The sequence below is a fragment of the Triticum dicoccoides genome, chromosome 4A, assembly GCF_002162155.2.
Source record: "Triticum dicoccoides isolate Atlit2015 ecotype Zavitan chromosome 4A, WEW_v2.0, whole genome shotgun sequence".
In the NCBI taxonomy this organism is placed as follows: domain Eukaryota; kingdom Viridiplantae; phylum Streptophyta; class Magnoliopsida; order Poales; family Poaceae; genus Triticum; species Triticum dicoccoides.
Window position 1 is genome coordinate 459466223 of NC_041386.1, and position 24214 is coordinate 459490436.

The window sequence follows — 24214 nt, forward strand, 5'->3', positions numbered from 1 at the left end:
TAAAATGATAAGAATGAAATACATGCACTCATCACCAAGAATAGTGAATGATCACATAAGATAGATAAGATAATAGCATTCACCAAGCATTAAGTGCAGCTTATGATCAAACACATGATCATCAATGTCTCACAAGCAATGACATAGTATCTTAAGCACTCAAAAGCAAACAAAGTTCGAAAAACCACCAAATAAAGCAAGAGAGAAAAAAGCAACACTCTCTCTCGAAGCCTATGATCTATACATTTTTCTCCCCCTTTGGCAACAAGTTACCAAAAAGTTCCTAGAAAATGCATGGTGCTAGATCGACGCTCAGGCTTGATCTTCAGGTGGTGGTGGAGTCCGGATCACTCCAAGGACGAAGGCTTCCGTAGACGCTGAAGTAGACGCTGGAGTTGGAGCTGAAGTAGATGCTGGAGCTGGTGGAACTGAGGCTGTAGCTGGTGCAGAGGTGGTGGCTCTAGTGTTAGCAACTGGCACTGTAGACGACCTCGGACCTCATGTCACTCTGGCAAAGGCATCAGTTGTAGTCCTGCCTCTCCTCTCCTGCATGTCATCCTGGAGCTGCTCCACTGCAGTCTGAATCTCTGTCACCTTGACATCCAAGTCGTAGAACTTTTGTTCCATGATTCTCTCTAGGCTTGCCTGGTTCTGAGTTAGGGTGGCTAGTCCTTTCTCAATCCGCAGGGTCGATGCAATTAGGTAACCAAGCTGCTCTTGTTTGGTTTTCAACAAATACTCAGATGCCACCTCTTGAGTTGGCATCTTGGCAGCTTTCTCCTTCCTTGCCTTCTCCTTCTTTGCTTGTGCTTGTGTAGACGATGGTTCATTCTTAGTCATAACAACTTGATTATCTTCAAAATCTGGACGGATGGGCAGGTGTTCCTTGTCCAATAAGTATATGCCCGTGCCCATCTTGGAGTTGATGAGCTCCTGAATTTGTGGGGCATATCCACAACTCCTCTTCTGGTCTGCTGCAGTCCTCTTAATGGTCTCTACCATGAGGCTCATCACCTTGAACTTCTGTGGCACATCAAAGATATGTAGCAAGTTGATTGCATGGCCTCTGATCATCTTGTGATCACCTGACTTGGGCAATAAGGTGTGCCTCAAGATCCAATTGATAGTTGGCAGCCCTGACAGAAGATAATGCACTAAGCCAAATTCGAAAGTTTCAAGAGCTTCATTTGGAATTTCTTTGTACATATTGGACATTGAGTTATGATCCATCTTCTTCTTGGCATAGATATCCAAGTCATCCTCATGCTCTTCAGGGGCATTGATCAGCTGAGCCCATTCAGCAACTGTAGATTGGTACCTCGTACCTTCAGACATCCAAGTTATCCTACCATCTGGATAAAAGTGTGCTGTGGAGTAGAACTGCATGATAAGCTCCTCATTCCACTTTGTGAGCTTCTGCCCAACAAAGTCTGCAACTCCACAAGCATTAAAGCTGTCTTGCACTCCAGGATAGTGCTCTTCATTGTCCTTGATGTACTCCCAATCAACCCATCTCATGTCACAAACTATTGGCTTCTTGTCAAGCAAAACTGTCTCATAGAAGTCCTGCTGTTCCTTGGTGTGAAATCTGTAATCAACAACAGTCCTTCTCCTTGAAGCATACGGATCTGCTTCTCTCCACTTCCTGAGCCCTGAGTCTCTCCTGAGCTTCATATCCTCAGCCATAGGATGAGCATCGTTGTGGTCTGGGATCTTGGGCTTGAGCTTTCTCAGAACATTCTCTTCCTCTTCTTCTGCAGCTTCAGGCACTGGGGCCTTGTTCTTTTCAGCAGCTGGGATGCTTCTTGTATTTCTCTTTGGTTTTGGCTTTGGAGCTGGCTTGGCCTTGGAAGCAGCTGCCCCTGATCTTATGGCATCACCCATCAGCTTGGGTGCCTTAGGTGCTGGTGCAGCAACCTCTTCTTCCTCTTCCTCTTCCATGATGAAAGCCTTTCCAAGCACTCTGGCTACGGTCTTCTTGACCCTTTCCTTTCTTTTCTTGCCTTCAGCAGCAACTGGCTCTTTGGGCTTCTCAGTTGAAGCTCTGGCCTTTGACATAGGCTGCCTGCCTGCTGGCCTTTTGATCTTTAACCCTGGCTTTGTGCCCTGTGCTGGCTCAACTCTCTTTGATGTGGCTTCCTCTTCTGCCACATAATCTTCATCCTCAGAATCTGAAGTTCTCTTCTTCCTCTGTCTGGTGGCAGCTTTAGGTAGATTGCTAGGACTGCTCCTGCTGCCATCATCTGACGAGCTTGAGGGACTAGTGCCCTCACTCATCTGCACTTGCTGTTCTGTCACATTCTGGCTATCACTCTGGTCTGACATATTGCAAACTCTGACTGCTGACCCTGTGAATAGTTTGTAGATGAGGTAGAATAGATGAGCATCACAAAATGCAGAGATTTTTGCAAAAGCATGATCCAAAAACTTAGTTTTAGTTTCCCACTGAAATCATCTCGGATCTACCGATTTTTAAACTCGGTGATACCGAAGCAGTTTTGGCACCTACACTAGTGAACTCGGTTGGACCGAGTCACAGTTCGGTGGCACCGAGACTGCTAGGGTTTCACAAAGTTCCAAAATCGGTCACACCGATAAGTAATTATCGGTCAGACCAAGAATCATAAAGAGGTTTTGGAAGTTTAAGTCTATGACGAATCGGGGACTCCGAGCGCTCCTCACACAGAGTGGTTCGAATCTGACTTGATCAAATTTTGTGATGTAACATGAATAGAGTTTGAGACGAGAAAAGCATAGATAGCTAGAGGAGGTTCTTAGGCATTCTTGTCCATCCACTTGGCAAAAGGAAATAAAACCAAACAATCAAAACAACAAGTGGATGTCCTCGAATGAGTAAAATATGCAACCAGCATGCTCACACAATAAGATGGCAAATGAAATATGTGACAAGGCATGCACAACCAATTCTAGCATCTATCAAGCAATTTGCGATGACAAGGTCATCTATATATGAGTATATTGACTTAGGAGTCAAGTGAGAACACTTGATCATAGGTCATACTCATCGTTTAAGCTCAAGTGGGGTTACCACTTTTACATAAGGCATTTGTTGTGTTCACATCTTTAGAGTTGCTTCAGCTCAAGTCTTAGAGTAAAGCTCCCCCTAGATGTGATATCCCCCCTTAGAGGGATGAACTAACCTCAGGTCTTTTCGATGATGACTTCATGTAGATGTTGAAGATGTGGATGCTCAATGTTGATGTAGATCACTTGGAGCTATCCATTTGAGTGAATTGCACTTTCAATACCTACATGGGTTAGTCCCACAAGGAACAAACAAGGATATCCATAGACATAGAGTGATGCACACACAAGATGATGTCCATGAAACTTTTAGGTTACCTTGTCCCTTGTCTTACCAACAAGAGGGTTTGTGACTCCTTGAACTACTGCAAGATGTGGAAGTTGATTGCACTTGTTCTTGCCAAAATGATAAGAGTGAAGTATGTTGGCGGAGTCACCCTCAAGAACTCTCTAGTTCTTCTTCTTTTGGATCCACACCATCTTGATGGGAATCCTTGGAGTTGTAGTCGTACTTGATGAAGTGGAACTTGAAGTAGTCTTGGGAATCCACTTGACAAAGGTCTTAGGAGCTTCTTCAAATGCATCAATTTCCTCTTGAAGCTTGTCCTTGCCTTTTTGCTTGTAGTCTTGTGGTGGAAGATCATCTTGAGCTTGTGTCCCCTTGAAAGAAGTATCATACTTCTCTTGTTGAGGAACAAACTTTGTCTTGGGGTATTGATCTTCTTCCCACTCAACTCCATTGGCATTGAACTTTTGTTCAAAACCAACACCTTGATTCTTCCGGTGCATTCCTTGCTTGCGCACAATTTCCTCGAATTGCTTACTCCCGGCAAGGCTTTTGTACACTCCTTTCTCTATAATTCCCTTCAATAAGCTATTTTCTTGCTCAAGTGTAACTTGGCTAAGAGAATCATTAGTGGAATCAAGAGAACTACTAGAAGCAACAATATTGGATTTAGCATGATCATTGTTACTGCTAGAGGAAGAATCTTTCTTGTTCTTGTTACTAGACTTGACTTGAGGCATGTAAGTGGATAAGAGTAAACGCTTGGCAATGTAAGAAGAACTTTTCTTGCGGAGATCGTCATTGATTGCTTTTAAGAACTCATGCTCTTGCTCAAGATTGAGCTTTTCAAAGCGTAATTTCTCATGAGCTCTTAAAAGTTCTCGATGATCTTCGAACATAGTCTCATGAGCTAACTTAAGAGTGTTTAGTTCTTTAGTTAGAGCCTCAATCTTCTCCTTATCATTGTCATTCGTTTTATCTTGATTAGCATGATTAATTGATGTTTCATCATAGTATTCATCACTAGAGTTGTCAACAAGCAAATCATCACCTAACAAGTCATCTTCATCACTATTGAAATCAACATACTCGGGGTGTGTTACCTTAGGACCTTTGGCCATGAAGCATCTTCCAATTCCTTCATTTGGTGAGTCAAATATGTCGTAGGAGTTGGTTGACACAAGTGCTAGACCGGCAACACCTTCATCTTGAGTATCTTCGGAGTCGGAGTAATAACTTCTCTCGGAGTGACTGTCGGAGTCGGAGCCGGATACCCATTCACCAACATGAGCTTGATGTCTTCGTTTTGTGTAGCTCCTTGATGATTTTTCCTTCCTTTCCGAATCCTTGCTTCTCCGTGAGTATCTTCGTTCATAACGATCATCTCTACTCCTTCTCTCTCTTGGTGGTGATTCTTTGCTTCTTCTTTTTGGAGAATCTTCTCTTCTCTTGTAGGGAGCCGTACACTCATTGGAATAGTGTCCGGGTCTTCCACAGCTGTAGCAGTTTCGCTCTCGACTAGAAGATCTTTTGTCATTGTAGGACCTTGACTTGAAGCTTCTATCTTTGCTTCTACTCTTGTAGAACTTGTTGAAGTTCTTCACCGTTAAGCTCAATTCTTCATTGAAGTTTTGTTTCTCACTTGATGATGTAGGGGCTTCACATGAGGCTTTGTAGGCACCACTTGATTTGTTGTGAAGTTCCTCTTTATCCTTAAGTGACATCTCATGAGCAACAATTCTTCCAATCACCTCCATTGGCTTGAGATCTTTGTAATTGGGCATCATTTGGATCAATGTGCACACGGTATCATATTTTCCATCCAAGGCTCTTAGAATCTTCTTGATGATGAATCTATCGGTCATCTCTTCACTTCCTAAGCCGGCAATCTCATTTGTGATGAGAGCAAGCCTAGAGTACATTTCAGCGACACCTTCACCATCCTTCATTTTGAACTTGTCAAGTTGACTTTGAAGCACATCCAACTTGGATTCCTTGACAGAGTCGGTACCTTCGTGCATATCAATCAAAGTGTCCCAAATTTCCTTTGCATTCTCAAGACGGCTGATTTTGTTGAATTCTTCGGGGCACAATCCGTTGAAGAGAATATCACAAGCTTGAGCATTGTATTGCAACATCTTCAACTCATCCGCGGTAGCTTCACGGTTTGGTTCTTTCCCATCAAAGAAGTCACCTTGCAAACCAACACACACAATAGCCCAAATGGCGGGGTTATGTCCAAGAATATGCATTTTCATTTTATGCTTCCAACTAGCAAAGTTAGTACCATCAAAGTAAGGACCTCTACGGTGATAATTTCCCTCGCTAGACGCCATACTCTCCTAGGTTGTGAAACCAAGGCTATGACCACCAAAAGCTATGGAGATCAAAGCTCTGATACCACTTGTAGGATCGAAAGTATGTCTAGAGGGTGGGTGATTAGACTACTTGACCAAATAAAAACTTAACCTTTTCCCAATTTTAGTTCTTGGCAGATTTTAGCTATTGTAGGACAAGTCAAGCAATCATCACACAATTCAAGCAAGCATGCAAAGAGTATATTGACAGCGAAAAGTAAATCATGCAACTTGCAAGAATGTAAAGGGAAGGGTTTGGAGAATTCAAACGCAATTGGAGACACGGATGTTTTTCCCGTGGTTTGGATAGGTGGTGCTATCCTACATCCACGTTGATGGAGACTTCAACCCATGAAGGGTAACGGTTGCGCGAGTCCACGGAGGGCTCCACCCACAAAGGGTAACGGTTGCGCGAGTCCACGAAGGGCTCCACCCACGAAGGGTCCACGAAGAAGCAACCACCCACAAAGGGTCCACGAAGTAGCAACCTTGTCTATCCCACCATGGCCATCGCCCACGAAGGACTTGCTCACTAGTGGTAGATCTTCACGAAGTAGGCGATCTCCTTGCCCTTACAAACTCCTTGGTTCAACTCCACAATCTTGTCGGAGGCTCCCAAGTGACACCTAGCCAATCTAGGAGACACCACTCTCCAAGAAGTAACAAATGGTGTGTAGGTAATGAACTCCTTGCTCTTGTGCTTCAAATGATAGTCTCCCCAACACTCAACTCTCTCTCATAGGATTTGGATTTGGTGGAAAGAAGATTTGAGTGGAAAGCAACTTGGGAAGGCTAGAGATCAAGATTCATGTGGTAGGAATGGAATATCTTGGTCTCAACACATGAGTAGGTGGTTCTGTCTCAGAACATATGAGTTGGAATTGTGTATGTGTTCTGATGGCTCTCTCCACGAATGAAGAGGAGGTGGAGGGGTATATATAGCCTCCACACAAAATCCAACCGTTACACACAGTTTTCCAATCTCGGTGGGACCGAATCAACAAACTCGGTCGGACCGAAAAGGTAAACCTAGTGACCGTTAGAGATTTTCGGTGGGACTGACATGCAACTCGGTAGGACCGATATGGTTAGGGTTTGGGCATAACGTAATCTCGGTGAGACCGATTACACAAACTCGGTGAGACCGATTTTGGTAATTAGCTAACCAGAGAGTTGGTCAGGCAAACTCGGTGGGACCGATTTGCTCTTTCGGTGAGACCGAAAAGTTACAAAAAGGAAACACTGAATTTACATTGCAATCTCGGTGGGACCGATTCGCTCTTTTGGTGAGACCGAAAAGTTACGAAAGGGAAACAGAGAGTTTGCAATCCCATCTCGGTGAGACCGAGATCCCTGTCGGTAGAACCGAATTGCTAGGGTTTGGCAGTGGCTTATGACAAGTGAAACTCGGTGGCGCCGGATAGAAAGAATCGGTAGGACCGAGTTTGGCTTAGGGTTTAGGTCATATGTGGATATGGGAAAGTAGTTGAGGGTTTTTGAAGCATATCACTAAGCACATGAAGCAAGAGGCTCATTAAGCAACACCTCATCCCTCCTTGATAGTATTGGCTTTTCCTAAAGACTCAATGTGATCTTGGATCACTAAAATATAAAATGAAGAGTCTTGAGCTTTTGAGCTTGAGCCAATCTTTTGTCCTTAGCATTTTGAGGGTTCCACTTTCACATCCATGCCATGCCAATCATTGAGCTTTCCTAAAATAATCATCTTGGAATAGCATTAGCTCAATGGGCTATATGTTGTTATGAATTACCAAAACCACCTAGGGATAGTTGCACTTTCAGATTCGCACTCCTACAGAGTCTTCAACCTCTTTCATTATAAAGTGGTTGAAACTGTGGATGTGCAATTCGATGAGACTAACGGCTCGCAAAGAGAGCACCTGCCAAATGTGCTAGATGAAGTTCCACCTAGTGAATCCATCAAGCTTATGGGTACTGGAGGTATCATACCTTCAGAGGCACAGGCTGAAGAGGAACTTTTCATTTCTGCACCAAATCAACCTGAAGACTCTGCTCAGCCTGAAGCCAATAATGAAGAAGAAGACAATGATCAGCAAGAGCAAAGTCTTCGTCCAGTTCATCCTCGTGTTGCGAATGAAGTACATATTGAGAGATAATTGATAGCATCAATTCACCTGGTCCCCTTACTCGTTCAAGAGCAATGCAACTGGCAAATTTCTGTGGGCACTTTGCATTTGTCTCTATATCTGAACCCAAGAAAGTTGTTGAAGTCTTCATGGAACCTGAGTGGATTCAAGCTATGCAAGAAGAGCTTCAATAGTTCGAACTGAACAATGTGTGGGAATTGGTCAAGCGTCCTGATCCTCGCAAGCACAATATCATAGGCACAAAATGGATCTATCGCAACAAACAAGATGAGCATGGTCAAGTAGTCAGAAACAAGGCTCGTCTCGTTGCTCAAGGATATACTCAAGTTGAAGGAATTGACTTCAATGGAACATTCGCTCCGGTGGCTAGGCTTGAAGCCATTCGCATTCTGCTAGCCTATGCCAACCATCACAACATCCTACTGTATCAAATGGATGTGAAGAGTGCTTTCCTCAATGGCAAGATTGAAGAAGAAGTGTATGTTGCACAACCACCTGGCTTTGAAGATCCAAAACATCCTAACATGGTTTACAAGTTCAACAAGGCACTGTATGGCCTCAAACAAGCCCCTCGTCCTTGGTATGGCACACTCAAAGACTTCCTGAAGAGCAAAGGCTTCAAACCTGGTTCACTGGGTCCCACTCTCTTCACGAAGACATAGGACGGTGAACTGTTTGTGTACCAGATCTATGTGGATGACATTATCTTCGGCTGCACTGACAAAAGATACGGTGATGAGTTTGGACACATGATGCAAGAACAATATCAGATGTCCATGATGGGTGAGCTGAAGTTCTTCCTTGGTCTGCAAATTCGTCAGCAAAGCAACGGCATCTTCATATCTCAAGAGAAATACCTCAAAGACTTCCTAAAGAAGTTTGGAATGCAAGACTGCAAGTGATACATGACGCCAATGCCAACCAAAAGTCGTCTGGGCCCTGACGACAATGGTAAAGAGTTCGATCAAAAGGTATACCACTCCATGATTGGTTCTTTACTCTATTTATGTGCATCTAGGCTAGATATCATGCTTAGCGTTTGCATGTGTGCCCGATTCCAAGCGGCACCAAAGGAGTCGCATCACTTAGCTGTGAAGCGAATTCTTCGATATTTGGCCTACACCCCAACACTAGGATTATGGTATCCAAAGGGCTCAGAGTTTGATATAGTTGGATTCTCAAATGCTGATTATGCTGGTGACAAGGTTGATCGCAAGTCTACATCAGGCACATGTCACTTTCTTGGATGATCTCTTGTCTGTTGGTCTTCAAAGAAGCAGAACCGTGTATCTCTCTCCACTGCTGAATCTGAATACATTGCTGCCGGATCTTGCTGCGCTCAGCTTCTATGGATGAAGCAAACAGTCAAGGACTATGGCATCCATCTGAAGCATGTGCCACTCTACTACGACAATGAAAGCGCCATCAAGATTGCCAACAACCCAGTTCAGCATTCGAAGACAAAGCACATTCAGATCCGTCATCACTTTCTCAGAGATCATGTCATGAAGGAAGATATTGATATCATTCACGTCAACACTAAAGAGCAATTGACAGATATCTTCACAAAGCCCTTGGATGAGAAAAGGTTTTGCAAGTTGCGGTGTGAGCTAAATATCTTAGAATCCTTAAATTCCTGTAATTGGACACACATCCTAACGCTTATGCATGTGATGTCTTAGATGTGCAACACACGAAGTAACGTATATCTTCAAACAATGAAGACATACACTCTAAGTGTGAATACATTAATGCGGAAATTGACTTCAGAGCGCCATGATAATTGTGCATCGTATCTGGGTCTAATACTTCCTATACGGTGGGTAACGCCACCACCAAACTCTTGTTTGAAGTGTTTTTCATTTGGCGTCTCATTTGCATAGTCTTCGCATTTGGTCTGTCTTCAACATTGATTCGACTTCATGTTTATCTTCACAATGTTGATTTGGTATCATACTGGTATATACTTATATTAGTGTTCTGTCCTCTACAGCATTCACTTATAGCTATGTCTTCATGTTCGAATCTTTTGACCTAAGTGAATGTGATCGGACCCTAACCCCCTCTATGCTTCTACCTCAGATTCTATCTATCCAAATCATATGCATTCTATTAAATCTGCTGATTGTCTTCTCTGAGTCCTTGTCAGCAGAAGACACAGAGACAAAAATTGAATCTGTTTTAATGGTATATCTCTTTTGCCTGAAAACTAGAGAAGCGGGAATGACCACCCGACAATCCAGGTGTGCGTGGGAACATGGAACAACTTCCAAGGTGTTGCATGCATGCCACGTGTCCCTCAGATGTGAACCGCCAGGGGCACCTATGTAATATCGTTGTGCCGTCCCGGTCTCTATAAATATACATCTCACAGTGGTCATTATCCCTTCTTCCACCTCTCCCTCTCGCACAAACCCTAGTGCCACCGCTAGCTCACGATGACGCTGGGAATGAAGCACTTAGCTGCCGCGACCTCACCGACGCCGTCCTCACGCCGGCCGCGGACCTCGTCTCCTCTGTCGTCGCCGTAGGTGTCTTCCGCCGCCAAGTTAGGGCACAGAAGATCGAACTGCTCGGCTTCCTCTCTACTCCGTCTAGCAGTTCTTCGTGTGGTAAATAAAACCTCCTTTTACTGTCCTTTTGATCCGATAGATTCATCCGTTTCAACCACAAGTGGTTTCTGTACCTACAAAATTGGATCTATCATGTTCCGCATCTCATATCATGCCTAGTATATTCACTCATGCTTCACAAAGTAGTTAGATTCCTCACTTGTACTTATTCTTGGATTCGTACAAATCTGGAACCAACTCTCATCATATAAGTGAATGTCTTCGCGCTATGAGGTCAATGTCTTCAAATTGAGTTATCTTCAAAATCTTATGAGAATGCATATGACCTCTTCCCCTTCCCTCGCATCTCTAATGTTGTCACAGGTACATGTCCATGGGAGAATCCATTGGTTCTCATAGTCTGCATTCATTTGCAGAGTTCTTACAGGGTCACATCAATTCTCCCGAAGCGAGTTCCTATCTGACCAGCAGACAGAAGCCTTTGCAAGTTCTGAAGCCATTCAGTCTGAACTTCATGGCGACAGAAAAGTCAGCAAGAAAGGGCGGCAGACAGCACCGTGGGAACCAGCCAAGGACCTGCCACCAGATCTCTATGAACTATACAAGTCAGATCCTGAAGAGACCTATGGGGAACGCAAGAACCGAATCCAATGGATTCGAAGATATTGGGCAGAGGAATGGTTCAAGTACAAATTTGTCACTGCCGAATATGTTGAAAAGAATGCCATCAAGGGCCCCTGGGGAGATATTATATACAAAGGTCTTTGGCCCAAGTCCAAGTCTGAAGCCATAGCTCAAGGTTTTTATCCTTGCATGGTCTGAGGACCACAGCCTGAAAATGCCAACCCATCCAGTCTGCTATGGTGTCGTGAAGACAATCTCTTCAAGCACAACTTCCAGTTTGCCAAAGAGTTTGCCAAGAAGAACAAGGACCTTGGACTCGACTTCAACCCTGGTCCATCTGCTCCTCAGGCTGATGGCACTCGTGATGCCGAATCCAATATCATCAGGCCTTACTACAACCTCGACGGTCTCCTCACTCACATTGTTGTTCAGGGGGCAGCCGTGGAGCACTCTGCAGACGACGCTGATTCTGATGAAGCGCCTGCACCATCTAAGCCACAAAAGCAGAAGAAGTCGAAGGCTTCAAAGCCTTCTGCTGCACCTAAAGCTTCGCATGCGAATCCACTGGCCACTGCTCCACCTGAAGCAAGTGTGCAGTATGAAGATCTCTCTCGCATCTCCAAGACTGAGAAGAAGAAGAAGCCCATCCAGATTTCCGGTCAAGCACTGACCCCAGCTGCCGTTCTGAGGAATGAAAATGAAGCCATTGATCTGTCAAGTGACGACGATCTTGGCAATGATGCTACGCTGTTGATAAAGAGCAAGGAAGAGGCGGAGATCTTCAATGATCTACCCCTTTTTGACGTGGACATCTTGAACAATTTCATTGATGAATGGTTTGAGAACCCCAACATCAACCTTGATGAGCTTGAGCTTCCAATTGGCATCAATGTCTCTTTCCATAGTGCCATTGCTACTGAGCTGGCTCTGGCTCAGAAGATTGTTGAACTGAAGAACAAGATTGATCATGAGAAAGCTCAGTTCAAGAGGAACATGGCAAATCTCAGCGTGGCTGATGTTCAAAGCTTCAAGCAGACGCTGCATGAGCTCAAGGAGCAGTTTCACCAGAAACTCCAGGAAGTGATGTCTACTACACAACCTTCTTCTTGTAGACGTTGTTGGGCCTCCAAGTGCAGAGGTTTGTAGGACAGTAGCAAATTTCCCTCAAGTGGATGACCTAAGGTTTATCAATCCGTAGGAGGCGCAGGATGAGGATGGTCTCTTGCAAGCAACCCTGCAACCAAATAACAAAGAGTCTCTTGTGTCCCCAACACACCCAATACAGTAGTAAATTGTATAGGTGCACTAGTTCGGCGAAGAGATGGTGATACAAGTGCAATATAGATAGTAGATAATGGTTTTTGTAATCTGAAAATATAAAAACAGCAAGGTAACTAATGATAAAAAGTGAGCACAAACGGTATTGCAATGCGTTGAAACAAGGCCTAGGGTTCATACTTTCACTAGTGCAAGTTCTCTCAACAATAATAACATAATTGGATCATATAACTATCCCTCAACATGCAACAAAGAGTCACTCCAAAGTCACTAATATCGGAGAACAAACAAAGAGATTATGGTAGGGTACGAAACCACCTCAAAGTTATCCTTTCTGATCGATCTATTCAAGAGTCCGTAGTAAAATAACATGAAGCTATTCTTTCCGTTCAATCTATCATAGAGTTCGTACTAGAATAACACCTTAAGACAAAAACCAACCAAAACCCTAATGTCACCTAGATACTCCAATGTCACCTCAAGTATCTGTGGGTATGATTATACGATATGCATCACACAATCTCAGATTCATCTATTCAAACCAACACAAAGTACTTCAAAGAGTGCCCCAAAGTTTCGACCAGAGAGTCAAGGCAAAAATGTGTGCCAACCCCTATGCATAGGTTCATGGGCGAAACCCGCAAGTTGATCACCAAAACATACATCAAGTGGATCAATAGAATACCCCATTGTCACCACGGGTATCCCACGCAAGACATACATCAAGTGTTCTCAAATCCTTAAAGACTCAATCCAATAAGATAACTTCAAAGGGAAAACTCAATCCATTACAAGAGAGTAGAGGGGGAGAAACATCATAAGATCCAACTATAATAGCAAAGCTTGCGATACATCAAGATCGTATCACCTCAAGAACACGAGAGAGAGAGAGAGAGAGAGAGAGAGAGAGAGATCAAACACATAGCTGCTGGTACATACCCTCAGCCCCGAGGGAGAACTACTCTCTCCTCATCATGGAGAGCACCGGGATGATGACGATGGCCACCGGAGAGGGATTTCCCCCTACGGCAGGGTGCCGAAACGGGTCTAGATTGGTTTTCGGTGGCTACAGAGGCTTCTGGCGGCGGAACTCCCGATCTATTCTATGCTCCGAAGTTTTTAGGGTATATGGGTATATATGGGAGGAAGAAGTATGTCGGTGGACCTCCGGGCTGTCCACGAGGCAGGGGGCACCCAGGGGGGTGGGCGCGCCCCCACCCTCGTGGGCAGCCCGGGACTCTCCTTGTCCGACTCCGATACTCCGTGGGCTTCTTCTGGTCCAAAAATAAGTTCCGTGAAGTTTCAGGTCAATTGGACTCCGTTTGATTTTCCTTTTCTGCGATACTCTAAAACAATGAAAAAACAGAAACTGGCACTGGGCTCTAGGTTAATAGGTTAGTCCCAAAAATCATATAAAATAGCATATAAATGCATATAAAACATCCAAGGTTGATAATATAATAGCATGGAACAATCAAAAATTATAGATACGTTGGAGACATATCAAGATCCCCAAGCTTAATTCTTGCTCGTCCTCGAGTAGGTAAATGATAAAAACAGAATTTTTGATGTGGAATGCTACCTAACATATTTATCCATGTAGTTCTATTTATTGTGGCAAGAATATTCAGATCCATAAGATTCAAGACAAAATTTTAATATTGACATAAAAATAATAACACTTCAAGCATACTAACCAAGTAATCATGTCTTCTCAAAATAACATGACCAAAGAAAGCTATCCCTACAAAATCATATAGTCTGGCTATGCTCTATCTTCACCACACAAAATATTTAAATCATGCACAACCCCGAAGACAAGCCAAGCAATTGTTTCATACTTTTTATTTTCTCAAACTTTTTCAATCTTCACGCAATACATGAGCGTGAGCCATGGACATAGCACTATAGGTGGAATAGAATGGTGGTTGTGGAGAAGACAAAAAGGAGACGATAGTCTCACATCAACTAGGCATATCAACGGGCTATGGATACGCCCAACAATAGATATCAATGTGAGTGAGTAGGGATTGCCATGCAACAGATGCACTAGAGCTATAAATGTATGAAATCTCAACAAAAGAAACTAGTGGGTGTGCATCCAACTCGCTTGCTCACGAAGACCTAGGGCATTTTGAGGAAGCCCATCATTGGAATATACAAGCCAAGTTCTATAATGAAAGATTCCCACTAGTATATGGAAGTGACAACATAGGAGACTCTCTATCATGAAGATCATGGTGCTACTTTGAAGCACAAGTGTGGTAAAAGGATAGTAGCATTGCCCCTTCTCTCCTTTTCTCTCATTTTTTTATTTTTATTTTTTTATTTTTTATTTTTTATTTGGGCCTTTTTTTATGGCCTCTTTTTATCCTTTTTTTATTTTTCGTCCGGAGTCTCATCCCGACTTATGGGGGAATCATAGTCTCCATCATCCTTTCCTCACTGGGACAATGCTCTAATAATGATGATCATCACACTTTTATTTACTTACAACTCAAGAATTACAACTCGATACTTAGAACAAAATATGACTCTATATGAATGCCTTCGGTGGTGTACGGGGATGTGCAATGACTCAAGAGTGACATGTATGGAAGAATTATGAACGGTGGCTTTGCCACAAATACAATGTCAACTACATGATCGTGCAAAGCAATATGACAACGATGGAGCGTGTCATAGTAAACGGAACGGTGGAAAGTTGCATGGCAATATATCTCGGAATGGCTATGGAAATGCCATGATAGGTAGGTATGGTGGCTGTTTTGATGAAGGTATATGGTGGGTGTATGAGACCGGCGAAAGGTGCGCGGTATTAGAGAGGCTAGCAATGGTGGAAGGGTGAGAGTGTGTATAATCCATGGACTCAACATTAGTCATAAAGAACTCACATACTTATTGCAAAAATCTATTACTTATCGAAACAAAGTATTACGCACATGCTCCTAGGGGGATAGATTAGTAGGAAAACACCATCGCTCGTCCCCGACCGCCACTCATAAGGAAGACAATCAATAAATAAATCATGCTCCGACTTCATCACATAACGGTTCACCATACGTGCATGCTACGGGAATCACAAACTTTAACACAAGTATTTCTCAAATTCACAACTACTCAACTAGCATGACTCTAATATCACCATCTCCATGTCTCAAAACAATTATCAAGTATTAAACTTCCCATTGTATTCAATGCACTTTATATGAAAGTTTTTATTATACCCCTCTTGGATGCCCATCATATTAGGACTAAATTCATAACCGAAGAAAACTACCATGCTGTTTAGGACTCTCAAAATAATATAAGTGAAGCATTAGAGTTCATCTATTTCTATAAAATAAAACCAGCACCGTGCTCTAGAAAGATATAAGTGAAGCACTAGAGCAAATGACAAACTACTCCAAAAGATATAACTGAAGATCAATGAGTAGTTGAATAGTTATGCAACCATGTGAAGACTCTCTAACATTTAACAATTTTAGATCTTGGAATTTTATTCAAACAGCAATAAAAACAAAAGAAAATAAAATGACGCTCCAAGCAAAACACATATCATGTGGCGAATAAAAATATAGCTCCAAGTAAAGTTACCGATGAACGAAGATGAAAGAGGGGATGCCTTCCGGGGCATCCCCAAGCTTAGGCTCTTGGTTGTCCTTGAATATTGCCTTGGGGTGCCTTGGGCATCCCCAAGATTAGGCTCTTGCCACTCCTTATTCCATAGTCCATCGAATATTTACCCAAAACTTGAAAACCTCACAACACAAAACTTAATAGAAAGCTCGTAAGCTCCGTTAGTATAAGAAAATAAATCACCACTTAGGTACTGTTGTGAACTCATTCTAAATTTATATTGGTGTAATATCTACTGTATTCCAACTTCTCTATGGTTCATACCCTCCGATACTACTCAAAGATTCATCAAAATAAGCAAACAACGGATATAAAACAGAATCTGTCAAAAACAGAACAGTCTGTAGTAATCTGGATCAAGCGTATACTTCTGGAACCCCAAGAATTCTAAAATAAATTTCTGGACGTGAGGAATTTATCTATTAATCATATGAAAAAATAAATAACTAAATAGCACTCTCCAATAAAAAATGGCAGCAATTCTCGTGAGCGCTAAAGTTTCTGTTTTTTACAGCAAGATCAACAAGACTTTCCCCAAGTCTTCCCAATGGTTCTACTTGGCACAAACACTAATTAAAACATAAAAACTCAGTCATAATATATGATAGATAAATTATTTATTAATAAACAGGAGCAAAAATCAAGGAACAAAAATAAAGTTGGCTGCCTCCCAACAAGCGCTATTGTTTGACGCCCCTAGCTAGGCATGATGATTTCAACGATGCTCACATAAAGGATAAGAGTTGAAACATAAAGAGAGCATAATTAAGAATATGACTAGCACATTTAAGTATAACCCTCTTCCTATGAATAGGGATTTTGTGAGCAAACAATTTGTGGGAGCAATAATCAACTAGCATAGGGAGGCAAAACAAGCATAACTTTAAAACTTTAAGCACGTAGAGAGGAAACTTGATATTATTACAATTCCTGCAAGCATATGTTCCTCCCTCATAATAACTTTAAGTAGCATCATGAATGAATTCAACAATATAACCAGCACCTAAAGCATTCTTTTCATGATCTACAAGCATAGAAATTTTATTACTCTCTACACAAGCAAAATTCTTCTCATTCAGAATAGTGGGAGTATCATAAGAGACTCGAATACTATAAATTGTTTCCACACTAAAAGAGTAATGTTCAGAAAAAGGGTAATCATAATCATGACAAGTTTTATAAATATAATCATCACTACTTTTTATAGCATAAGTGTCATCACAATAATCATCATAAGTAGTAACTTTGTTCTCATCATAATCAATTGAAACCTCTTCCAAGATAGTGGAATCATTACTAAATAAAGTCATGACCTCTCCAAATCTACTTTCAACAATATAATCATGATAAGTAGGAGGCATGCTATCATCATTATAAATTTGCATATCAAAACTTAGGAGACTAAAAATATCATATTCATTAAACGTAGCATCCCCAAGGTTGGGACAAACATTAATTGCAGCAAATATATTCTCAAAAACATCATCTTCATCAAACATAGCATCCCCAAGCTTGGGCCTTTTCATATCATAAGCATAATCACTCTCATCATCAATAGTATGGATAGCACCGATAGTATAGCAATTATCATCATCACAATGAGTAATAGGAGCAACATTATTTGGGAGAGATACCTTTCTACCTTTGCTTCTCCGTCTTTTCTTTTTCTTCTTCACATCATGTGTGGGTTTAATCTTCTTTTTGGAGCTCCTTATTAATGAGATTGGTTGAATAGAAGGCTCCTCCTCGTTACCTGATTCATCGTAAGAAATAATAGGAGGATATTGGGATGTCTCTTCCCTTTCATTAGTATTCTCTTCATCTTCTATTTGTTTTCTTTTCTTTATGTAATTGGCAATATAAGAGTTTTCAATGCAATTCACCGCACAATACACATAAATTTCCCCTAGATCAAAATCAAGAAATTTATCGAGATTAAATTTTGGAATACCCTCAGTTATACGTTTCATTTCTTCATAACACAAAAGAAGACTAAGCTCTTTATGATGCTCAAGGGTAATCAAGTTATCACAATTTTTGGACACGACTTGATCATGAAACAAATGGCATTGGAGCTTTAAATGACCATGTTCATTGCAAAGTTCATAAGGATGGCGATAAATATTGAATCTTTCAGCACAAACATCTAGCCTTTCTTGCAACAATTTAGTTTCTAAATTCTTATGCCTCTTGCAATATCTATCTTCCCTATTTGGTGTGTACTTGCAAACCCAATGCACTCCACAAAAATTGACATGTTTATAGGAGACATTTTCATCATAACTAGTGTGATCATCATTAGTACTATGGATATTCAAGGATTTCAGACTAACAACATTGCAATCATGCTCATCATTCAAAGATTTAGTGCCAAACATTTTAATGCATTCTTCTTCTAACACTTTGGCACAATTTTCCTTTCCATCATACTCACGAAAGATATTAAAAAGAAGAAGCGTATGAGGCAAACTTAATTCCATTTTTTTGTAATTTTCTTTTATAAACTAAACTAGTGATAAAACAAGAAACTAAAAGACTCGATTGCAAGATCTAAAGATATACCTTCAAGCACTCACCTCCCCGGCAACGGCGCCAGAAAAGAGCTTGATGTCTACTACACAACCTTCTTCTTGTAGACGTTGTTGGGCCTCCAAGTGCAGAGGTTTGTAGGACAGTAGCAAATTTCCTTCAAGTGGATGACCTAAGGTTTATCAATCCGTAGGAGGCGTAGGATGAAGATGGTCTCTCTCAAGCAACCCTGCAACCAAATAACAAAGAGTCTCTTGTGTCCCCAACACACCCAATACAATAGTAAATTGTATAGGTGCACTAGTTCGGTGAAGATATGGTGATACAAGTGCAATATAGATAGTAGATAATGGTTTTTGTAATCTGAAAATATAAAAACAGCAAGGTAACTAATGATAAAAGTGAGCACAAACGGTATTGCAATGCGTTGAAACAAGGCCTAGGGTTCATACTTTCACTAGTGCAAGTTCTCTCAACAATAATAACATAATTGGATCATATAACTATCCCTCAACATGCAACAAAGTGTCACTACAGTCACTAATAGCGGAGAACAAACGAAGAGATTATGGTAGGGTATGAAACCACCTCAAAGTTATCCTTTCTGATCGATCTATTCAAGAGTCCGCAGTAAAATAATATCAAGCTATTCTTTCCGTTCAATCTATCATAGAGTTCGTACTAGAATAACACCTTAAGACACAAAATCAACCAAAACCCTAATGTCACCTAGATACTCCAATGTCACCTCAAGTATCCGTGGGTATGATTATACGATATGCATCACACAATCTCAGATTCATCTATTCAAACCAACACAAAGTACTTCAAAGAGTGCCCCAAAGTTTCTACCAGAGAGTCAAGGCAAAAACGTGTGCCAACCCCTATGCATAGGTTCATGGGCGAAACCCGCAAGTTGATCACCAAAACATACATCAAGTGGATCAATAGAATACCCCATTGTCACCACGGGTATCCCACGCAAGACATACATCAAGTGTTCTCAAATCCTTAAAGACTCAATCCAATAAGATAACTTCAAAGGGAAAACTCAATCCATTACAAGAGAGTAGAAGGGGAGAAACATCATAAGATCCAACTATAATAGCAAAGCTTGCGATACATCAAGATCATATCACCTCAAGAACACGAGAGAGAGAGAGAGAGAGAGAGAGAGAGAGAGAGATCAAACACATAGCTGCGGGTACATACCCTCAGCCTCGAGGGAGAACTACTCCCTCCTCGTCATGGAGAGCACCGGGATGATGAAGATGGCCACCGGAGAGGGATTTCCCCCTCTGGCAGGGTGCCGGAATGGGTCTAGATTGGTTTTCGGTGACTACGGAGGTTTCTGGTGGCGGAACTCCCGATCTATTCTGCGCTCCGAAGTTTTTAGGGTATATGGGTATATATGGGAGGAAGATGTACGTCGGTGGACCTCCGAGCTGTCCATAAGGCAGGGGGGCGCGCCCCCACCCTCGTGGGCAGCCCGGGACTCTCCTGGTCCAACTCCGATACTCCGTGTGCTTCTTCTGGTCCAAAAATAAGTTCCGTGAAGTTTCAGGTGAATTGGACTCCGTTTGAATTTCCTTTTCTGTGATACTCTAAAACAATGAAAAAACATAAACTGGCACTGGGCTCTAGGTTAATAGGTTAGTCCCAAAAATCATATAAAATAGTGTATAAATGCATATACAACATCCAAGGTTGATAATATAATAGCATGGAACAATCAAAAATTATAGATACGTTGGAGACGTATCAGGAAGCAAAAGGTTCAAGAGAAAGAATGAAATATTTTGCTGAGAAGAGTGTGCAATCACACAATGAGGCTGAGAAGCGTAAGGCACTGGGGTGCCCTGGCATCGACCCCAGAATGGCTGCCATGAAGAAGAGGAAGCCTGATATGGCCCAAACTGAAGAATCAAGGCAGGAAGCTCCAAGCATTGTCTTCCCTGCCAGTATGACAGGCTCGAAGCCTAAGGTCCCCACAGCTGCTTCAAAACTCAAGAAAACAAGGGCAGCTGAAGCCGAAGCCCGAAAGCACAAGAACAAGAACACCACTGACGATGCTCCATCGACCAAGAAGAGGAAGACAAAAAAGAAAGATCGGGCTGCTCCCACAGAGCCCCTTGTCGTCGAGCCAATATCAGTTGCTCGTCCTGTGTTCGAACACCGAGAGCGTCAGTTAATAGTTCATGAGCCTGCTTCCACAGAGGCTCCTGAAGCTGAAGACATTCCAGCTCCTAAATCTGAAGACATTGGTCATCACGACAATGTAGAAGATGATGAAGTCCTTCCTCAGATTGAGCACCAAATGGTATCATCGCCTGTTTTGACGAACAACGAACTCATCATCATTGGTCGTCCTCTGACGCCAATTGCTCAGGATGATTCATGGGCTGATCGCCCTCAAGACTCCCCCCATCAAGAATCCCCAAGTACTCCCCCACCTCAAGCCACCACTCTGGTGCTTGAAGATGATGACTTTGTGGTCCAGCCGACTCCCTCTCTAAGGCGTCGCCCACACTCCGCAGGCTTCGCAAAGGACCAAGGCCACAAGTCACTCTATCGAGTGTTCCAGAAGGAGAAGAGCAACACAACTCAGTGGCATGACAAGTGTTCCCTGACGACACTCCAACTGTGAATGTCTCTGAGTCCGAAGCAAAAGCTGCTGAAGGCATTCCGGCTGCATCAGCCGATGATCAACAAGAACCACCAGAACCCCGTCAAGAAGAAGAGTGATTTGCCACATCCCCCACCAACCAAGAAACTGTTCTCAAAGAGAACGAGTCTTTGCCAGACCCTCCAGCTACTCAAGTGGAGGTTGAAAATAATGAGGCGGCCTCAAACAATAGCACTGAAGCCAATGATGTTGTGATGGCTGAAGCTCATGTGGCGCCTGAAGTGAATACGGTGCCTAAAGCCAATACTACCCCCGAAGTCGATGTTGCACCTGAAACCATTATGCAACTTCAAGCCCATGTCAATGCTGACGCTCCTGTACCACGTCCAAGGCCTCATACAATTGAGTTGGCATTCGATCACGGCCAACCTGTCATGGTTCGTTGGCCTATTCTGGTCCTCCTCCTGCTCCCGGACCTTAATTTGACTATCATGTGGAGCACAGGCCTCATGTCCAGAAGCCAAAGCCAAGCTGCCAAGGTTTCCAGGTACTGCAACTTCACCAGGATCGTTTAATGTGAATGGGTTCATTGCACACAACACCTTCTTTGATAGCGCCAAGAACCCATATTCCAAGCCAAGAATATCATCTGATAGGTTTTGGAGTTATCAGCAGCGCATTTACTATTCCTGCATACTATATGATCAGGGGCGCATTTTCCCCCATATGTGTCTAGACTGCGAAGCCATTGCTGGCCTGCCCTGCCTGGAAGAAGCCCTTGACTGCTTCAGAGATGCTGGCCTTCTACAGTTTATGACTGATAAAGAGCATTGGAATGAAGAGCTTCTGCTGCAATTCTATGCGACTCTCCACATTCGCGGCTACTACAGGGATCCGAAGACTTAGGTCCTTGAGTGGATGACATGCGATGTACACCACGAAGCCAAAGCCTAAGATATAATTGAGCTTACTGCCCTGCCCACTCCTGGTGAACACTATGAACCAGGTTGTCAGTTGCACCATAATGCTTTTAGAGCATCTTCCAGAAGCCTGAGCCAAACATGAGCCAAATGCTGAGCATGATGAAGCCACTGCCACAAGATGTTGAATATCCAAAGGAATTCTTTGTTGAAGACCTAGAGTATCTGCCCCGCACTATTTATCATATCATCAGGCGAACTCTATGGCCTGTCAAAGGATATTCTCCTGCAGCCAAGCTAGAAGGCGCAATGAAGACATTGGTTTTCTATATCTTCAATGGCATCAGCTTCAATGCTCAGGACTTCTTCATTAGGCAATTGGCTGCATCTGGCCCTGATATATTTGGTCTGAAGTTCTATGCCCCATGGATAATGCGCCTCATCAAGCTTCACTCTGCTATCAACTATCAGCCTTCTGCGCGTAATCATCTCATATTCTTGCCAGAGGTTGATTTGTCTGTCGAAGCCATATACCCAGAGCCTGTCAAGGAGCCAATTTATCTTCACAACGCCGATCACCAAAACTTCACTCGACCTATTGAAAGGATCGATATGGTTGACTAGAGGGGGGTGAATAGGCAACTAACAATTTTTAACTTTTCTTTACCAAATTAAACTTTGCATCAAAGTAGGTTGTCTAGATGTGCAGCTAGGTGAGCAACCTATATGATGCAAAAACAACAAACAAACAAGCAAGCAAGCAAGAGAAGTAACACTAAAGAGCTTGCACAAGTAAAGGTAAGAAATAACCAAGAGTGGATCCGGTGAAGACGAGGATGTGTTACCAAAGTTCCTTCCTTTTGAGGGGAAGTACGTCTCCGTTAGAGCGGTGTGGAGGCACAATGCTCCCCAAGAAGCCACTAGGGTCACCGTATTCTCCTCACGCCCTCACACAATGCGAGATGCCGTGATTCCACTATTGGTGCCCTTGAAGGCGGCGACCGGACCTTTACAAACAAGGTTGGGGCAATCTCCACAACTTAATCGGAGGCTCCCAACAATACCATGAAGCTTCACCACAATGGACTATGGCTCCGTGGTGACCTCAACCGTCTAGGGTGCTCAAACACCCAAGAGTAACAAGATCCGCTGGGGATAGGTGGGGGAATCAAAAATCTCTTGGTGAAGTGTGGATCGGGGCCTTCTCAACCACTCCCGAGCAAATCAACAAGTTTGATTGGCTAGAGAGATAGATCGGGCGAAAATGGAGCTTGGAGCATTAATGGAGCTTGAGAGGGAAGAGGTAGGTCAACGGGGAAGAAGGGGACCCCCTTTTATAGTGGGGGCAACAATCCAACCGTTGCCCCACTAAACAGCCCCGCAGAGGGCGGTACTACCGCTTGGGGGGTGGTACTACCATTGAGCCAGCGGTACTGCCGCTCCAACTAGTGGTACTGCCGCGCAGAGGAGAGAAGCAGGGACCTGGACCCAGAGCGGTACCACCGCGGTGGTAAGGGCGGTATTACCGCTGAGAAGCGGTACTACTGCCTCTACTGCCGCAACTAGTGCCGCAAAACCCAACACGAGAAAAAGAGCCCTCGAGTCGAGGCAGTAGGAGCCGGTCAGGCCAGCGGTAGTACAGTTGCGGAGTCACCGGCGGTACTGCCGCTGTGGAGCGGTACTGCCGCTTGTGACCCCTCAGCGGTACTACCGCTGGGTAGCACGGTACTACTGCTGGGACCCAGACAAGAGAGAAAAGATCTCTCCATCGAAGCAGAAGTCGAGGCGGTAGGGCCAGGCAGGTCAGCGGTAGTATAGCTGTAGAGTCACCGGTGGTACTACCGCTGCGGAGCGGTACTGCTGCTTGTGACCCCTCAACGGTACTACCGCTGGGACCCAAACAAGACACACAAGAGAGAAAAGATCTCTCCATCGAAGTGGAAGAGCTCTAAGGGTGAGAAGCGGAAGTGAACGTGTTGATTCCACCCAAGCAATACCACAACGGACCCCCTCTTGATAGTACAGTGCCCTCTATGCAACTAGACCACCGAAGGAGAAACGAAAGAGCTACACCGTCTTGAATGACACTCCGAGGGGAGGAAATCGTCTCATGCCAAGGATGAATCTCTGAAACGCTCAAAGCACACGATTAGTCCACAAACACGTCGTCATCAATCACCAAAACCACATCGAGAGAGATATGCCTCA